We start from the raw sequence: 6,286 nt of genomic DNA on the forward strand, positions 1-6,286 counted from the left end.
CATTCAGCATTTCCCTCAAGCTCACCACACAATAGGCAGGTTTTAGAGTTACACGATGAGCAATACAATGTGGGCTCCTTGACTGTCACAAATGGGTTCTCAGATTTCACATTATCTCTTTTTGTAGATGTCCCCCCTGCCCGCCCCCCCCCCCCCATAATGGCTTGATTTCTAACAATTACGTCCAAACTAATTACAGTTGATCCTTGAACAACGCTTTTTTTTCAATAAATACCTGTACTGTGTATGGTCTGCAGTCAGGAATCTGAGGATGTGGAGGGTTGAATGTATGCATTGTCTACACCGTTTTATATAGGGGACTTGAACCTCCACAGATTTTAGTATTCGCAGGGAATTTTGGGACCAATCTCCTCCGGATACCAAGGGACAACTTAAGTTTTGGGGAGTCAAAAGTTATATATGGCTTCTCAACTGCTTAGGTCAACTGTATTTTTAAGCTTAAATTTCAACAGGGTGCTGACAACCACTTGTCATTATTTTTTGTGTTGAGTCCACAGTGAGATGCTCTCAGGAGGTGGGCTCCTGGAGGTTTCTCCTGGAGGCAGTATCGCCTAATGCTCAAGACCCAGGCTCTGGAGTCAAAAGCACTTAGGCCTGAATCCTGGCTTTGCCTGTTACTAACTGTGTGGCGAAGTGGGCAACTTACTAACTTGGGCAAGTTACCACCCAAAGCCTTTGTTTCTCCATCTGTAAAATGGGGCTAATTATTAGCACCTACTTCAGAGGGTTATAAGAATTCAATAAGTTAAGTTAATGAAGATAAAGCATGTAGTGCCATGCTTGTCACATGGTAAGTGCTCAGTGAATGTTAATTATTGTTGGTGTAGCTGTTGTTGGTAATAATATCCACACATCTTGGATGAAATTGGCCATCCTTGGATTGCAGGATGTTTCTAGATTAGAGCTGGGAAGGTTCAAGGTTAAGGTACAGTCTGGGAGTTGAGGTCATGAATGAAAATGAAGGAATCTAGCGCCTCATCAGTGGTGTCAACATACTGAAGAAATAGGTGAGGGTTTGGCCCTAGACTCTAGAAAAATGAGGCTGTGGGAACAGGACCTCAACCTGTTTCCAGCACCATTTAGGAAGGAAAGCATGAACATTTCCGGTCTCTCAAATAGAGCGCTTTTTTCCCTCCAGGCTTCTTCCTTGCTGAGTTCACAGCCTTACAACAGACTCAGCTTCCTAACAATACTATTACTTAGAAAGAGTGAGCTAGACAGAGTATTTACATTTTAGCTGCTGAAAATAGTCATTTTTCTTTATTCTCCAGCCTCTAATGAATTAAGGCATTACAAATTAGTGTCCAAAGACGAATTGATCCTGGGTATTGACAAGGTAGAATTGGGTATTGGCAAGGTAGAAATGTTGGAACACATGGTTGACCCCTAGGGCCTGTACTAGACTGACTAGGTTCAGCCTCCAAGAGGCCCTGCCTGCTGTCCTCGGCCCTGCCTGGTGCCATCTGTGGATGAGCTCATCCGATCTGTAATACCTACATCCAAAGCAGATGCTGACAACACATTTTGCCTTTGCAGACGTGAGTATAATATAAAACTGCCTGCTATCCTGAAGACTGCATAATAATTTTTTAATAATAAGGGATTATTTTTACAATGAAGAACCCATACTAATCAGATGAACTGAAAGATGATTTTGATGATTAAGAAATAATAAGGGGTCTACCTATTTTATGTGTCCTGACTTGACCCACTTAATGGATCACTCTGGTTCAAACATTAAAAGAGTCGTGCTGGTCCAGCTGATGTGGCCCAATGGTTGAGAGTCGACCCATGCACCGAGAGGTTGCCAGTTCTATTCCCAGTCAGAGCACATGCCCAGCTTGGGGTGTCAGTTCCCAGAGAGGGGCGTGCAGGAGGCAGCCTATTGATATTTCTCTCTCATCCATGTTTCAATCTCTCCCTCTCCCTTCCTTTCTCTCTAAAATCAGTAAAAACACACACACACAAACAACTCACACAAATAAGCAAGCAAACAAAACATTTAAAGCTGGGGACAGTGAAACAAGAAAGGGCTGCTTTGTCTCTTTTAAAATGTTATAGGAAAGCCCTAGCTGGTTTGGCTCAGCCTGCAAACTGGAGGGTCCCAGGTTTGATTCCAGCAAGGGCACATGCTCAGATTGCAGGCTTGATCCCTAGTGTGGGTGTGCAGGAGGCAGCTGATCAAAGATTCTCTCTCATCATTGATATTTTATCCCTCTCTCTGAAATCAATAAAAACATATTTTAAAAAAAAAGAAAGAGATGGGCAGCAACAAGGTGGTATCGCAGGGCAGCACCAAGGGCAGCCACGTGCTGCACACGTTCCGTGGTTCCAGGGAAAGCTCAGCGGCAACTGTGCAAGGGCGAGTTTGCCATGTTCAAGTGCATTCCCATGTTTGAGAGCAACTTCATCCAGATCAGCAAAAGAGGAGTGACCAATGTGCACAACAGTGTGCAGATGGTCACTGGGCATCGCAGACACTAGCTTAAACTCATAGGACATGATGTCCGGCTGTTGGCATGACACCCCGGGAAGGGGATTCAAGTCAGCGAGGAGATTGGAGCTAAAGTGGCTGCTTCCTTGGAAGTTTGTCAAGTCCATCTATAGCAGTGGTTCTCAATCTTCTGGCCCTTTAAATACAGTTCCTCATGTTGTGACCCACCCATAAAATTATTTCGTTGCTACTTCATAACTGTAATGTTGCTACTGTTATGAATCGTAATGTAAATATCTGATATGCAGGATGGTCTTAGGTGACCCCTGTGAAAGGGTCGTTTGACCGCCAAAGGGATCTCGACCCACAGGTTGAGAACTGCTGATCTATAGTCATGAGAAAAAAACAGCTTCACTTGAAGCTTGCAGCACTGGCCATTCTTTTTATCTACAATTATCCCCCCTTTAGAGCAAAAGAAGATGTGTTTGCACACCGGGAAGGCCTGGTGTTCTTCCTGAGACCGCCAGTCGGGGCTTACAGCGGTACCCGAGCCGTACCAGCTTGGGACGTGATGGAGGGACCTGTGTTGGAGGCTGGGGACAGGAAGAGCCCAGCAGTAAGCTTTTGCAGAGACACTCAGCGAGGGGTCCAAAGGCTTCGGAAGAGCAACTGAAGGCTCTCCGGCTGCTCTCCTAAGCTGCCTGGGGGAACATTGCACGTAGAAGGGCTCAGGCCAGATGAGCCACTATGTGGAGGCCTTACCAAACTGGGAGGTCTCAAGGGCATCTGAATATCCTAGGTCCCTTAGATGTCAGCTCCTCTGTCCCCATACCGGATGTTGTCATGCTGTCAGCAGCAGCCTGATGGCCACAACCGTTTAAGGGTGATTTTGAGCCTTGTAATTTCCCTTGCTCTATCAGTAACCCAATCTCTCTTGTTCCCTTCAACCTTGAGGCCCGTTGAGCCACGGTCCAGAAGCTGTCTATTTAGTTTTCTAGTGTATCGCTCTGCAGAGATAAAATTGAATCAGCTGAAGAACCTATTCTCAAGGAACTCGGGGTCAAGTTGACTCTCTGATCCATCAGCTCATCAAAGTGTCCTTGTTTGCTTACACAGTCCCAGAACAATGTGACCCTGGAGAATTATTCATTTATTACCAGTTACTGTTGTGTTGTGAAGAACGAGAAGATGGATGAAAAGTGCTTAGCCCATTGCTGGGCACAGAGAAAGAGCTTTCTAAGTCACCTCTGTGATGCAGCAGTGTGTGAGCATCCTGCCTGCTTCCCGACTCCCCTGGCAGGCTGCTGGGAGGAGGGTGTGATGCTGTTGCAAATGCTCACATGCCACAGCCCCTTGAGCCGTGTTCCTGCCCAGAGAAATGTTGGCTCTGCCCTACCCAGGGCTTCACCTCCAAGCCGTTGGCCTGGACAAAGAAGATTCACACACATCTGTCGCTAGCACATTTACATAAGGAATGAATTACTCACTGTGAGAAGTTAGACATTGTTCAGGCATTTCTCCAAATGCTAACATTATGTAAGGGCATGATAGTGCCTTTTTTTTTTAAGAAGGATGAGTAAAAAATCAAAGTTAGGTGGTTGATTTTAACTAAGTCAGTGAAAAGAGCAAAAAAAAAAACACATCAACTGTTCAATAATGAGAAACTATGTCCATCCACCCCCACTGGGGGGAGGAAGTGTTTTGAATGTAACAAAAATGCAGCCAGTCAGTAAAGAAACTCTAGGATCTATTTTGATTTTTTTTAAAGTATGTTTTTTATTGATTTTTTTTTTAGAGCAAGAGGAAAAGAGAGGAATAGAGAGATAGAAACATCGATCAGAGAGGAACATAGATCGGCTGCCTCCTGCACGCTCCCTACTGGTGATTTAGCCAGCAACCTGGGCATGTGCCCTGACCTCTTGTTTCACAGGTCGATGCTCAAACACTGAACCACACTGGCTGGGCTGATTTATTTAAATTACTGAAAAATGTAAGCAGATCTTATCCCTGAAAACTATTTTATTCCTACCATTCATCACACACATACTCTTTCCCTTGGGTGAGTATCTTAGTCAAAGAGTTTATCCCTCTGTCCCAAGAGTAGACAAATCCTCCCCAACTCCCCCAGGAGAGGTCCCCGTTGTCTCTGAAGTTCCTGGAACCATTCCTCCCTCTGCCAATTGCAAAGCTCTGCCTTTCCCCATCAATGTTTCTTTTTCTTCTTACTTCCTGTATTTTCCTCCAGAGGAAAGTCTAGGTGAATTTGTATAGCCCTCTCCTTACAGCTGATTAAACAGAGTCTCTCCCCTTTCCCATTGTATGACTATCTTGTAGCAACACAAATACGATAAATTGCTAAATAAAAGATTCCTTAGCTGTGTTTTATATGAACTACAATTGCAGTCATGCAGAGAAACAATACAGATGAATAAGTGATAACATTTTCAAACAAGGAGGAAGAGAATGAGGAGGAAGGATCTGACTTATGGTTAAAGGCAAACATAAGGCAATGAAACAAACTTCAGTCTCTCCGTGCAAATTGCTCCTGCCCCCCAATACCTGTGGGGAATGGGCCTTGCTCCTCAGCAGGAGAGTGGGGCTGGGAGAAAGGGGCCCCATTCACGAGGCTGGTGCTCTCTCTGGTGGGTCATCCTGTCCTTCTGTTTCTCAAGAGTAGAAGTCAAGAGCTTTCTCAAATGTGATACAGAACTTAGGTTTACCATTTAAAATAACACTCTCCCCCCTACCTCTGTGTGAAGCTCATGGTATATGAAACATCTCTAAAGGTAATCTTCAGAAGCCATAAAACGGCGATGTGTGGGAACCATCAATTGGCTCCTGAACTACTTGGCTGTAGTGAACTCAAAGTGAACTCTTCTGGGGTTTTCAAAAACTGGTTTCACCCACTTATTAAAAACCCAGCCTATTAAAAACGCAGGGTTGCGTGTGAAGCTTGAGGAAGCTTATGCTGGTCATTTTCTCTGCTGCCATTGTTTATAACAAACTTGAATTAAAGGCATCTTTGTCATTTTTTTTTTGAACCCACACATAATGGGATGCGTTTTTGGATTGTTGTTTTCTTTTTCTTCTTTTTGTTGCTCTAGGAGCTGGGGCCCTGGTGATGAATAAGATCCAGCTGCTGCCCTCAAAGCGCCTGCAGGCTGGGGTTCAAGTGCCAGGTGAAGCCCACCTTCCGGGACCAGGGTCAGCTTGATCAGAGATGGGTAAGTGGATGTGCAGACAGCTGGCTGCAGGATATGGAGCAAGAAGGAAAAGAACCCAAGGACTGCCACTCAAAATACAAGTCGGTACACAGAGAATACATACCAGAGGTGGCCGACAGTGAAATAACTCACCCCATTCAATGCGGGGAAAATGTGTCCCTCTCCTCTGAAGACATTACGCTGTGCAGAAACCATCCCTGTGTTTGCCCCCACACTGGACGGCATCGTAATCATCTGTCAGCATTTCCATTCACTACACTTCCTGGCACAGAGCAGGGTTAATAAATAATTGTTGGAATAAACAAACATTCAAGAAGGAATGTCCTCACTGGGTAGAAGGTTGAGCTAGGAGAATTCCAGGATTCTTTTCTACTCAGAGATTTTATGATCGTATAGAGAGCTTGACATGTGACAAGAGCCTGGCACGTGATGCCTGTGTAGTATTGGGGTTATTTGTACCCAGGTTTTATCTCCCCATATAATTAGCGCATCCTTTTCTGCAAATGCAGTAATATTTACCAAGGACTATGTCAATCAATTGGCATGCATTATCTGATTCAATGTTCACAACGACCCCAGGAGGCAGTGTTTTGGTTTCTATTGCTGC

General features: G+C 44.8%; 1 long non-coding RNA gene across 1 annotated transcript; it reads left to right on the forward strand.

The window, feature by feature from the left end:
* Positions 1-1,476: 1,476 nt before the first annotated feature.
* LOC111826811 lies at positions 1,477-5,985 on the forward strand. Its single transcript, XR_002830246.1, has 2 exons — positions 1,477-1,559; positions 5,560-5,985. It is a non-coding gene; the product is annotated as an uncharacterized LOC111826811 (long non-coding RNA).
* Positions 5,986-6,286: the final 301 nt, after the last annotated feature.

The sequence above is a fragment of the Myotis lucifugus genome, unplaced genomic scaffold (genome assembly GCF_000147115.1).
Source record: "Myotis lucifugus unplaced genomic scaffold, Myoluc2.0 scaffold_104, whole genome shotgun sequence".
Classification (NCBI taxonomy): Eukaryota; Metazoa; Chordata; class Mammalia; order Chiroptera; family Vespertilionidae; genus Myotis; species Myotis lucifugus.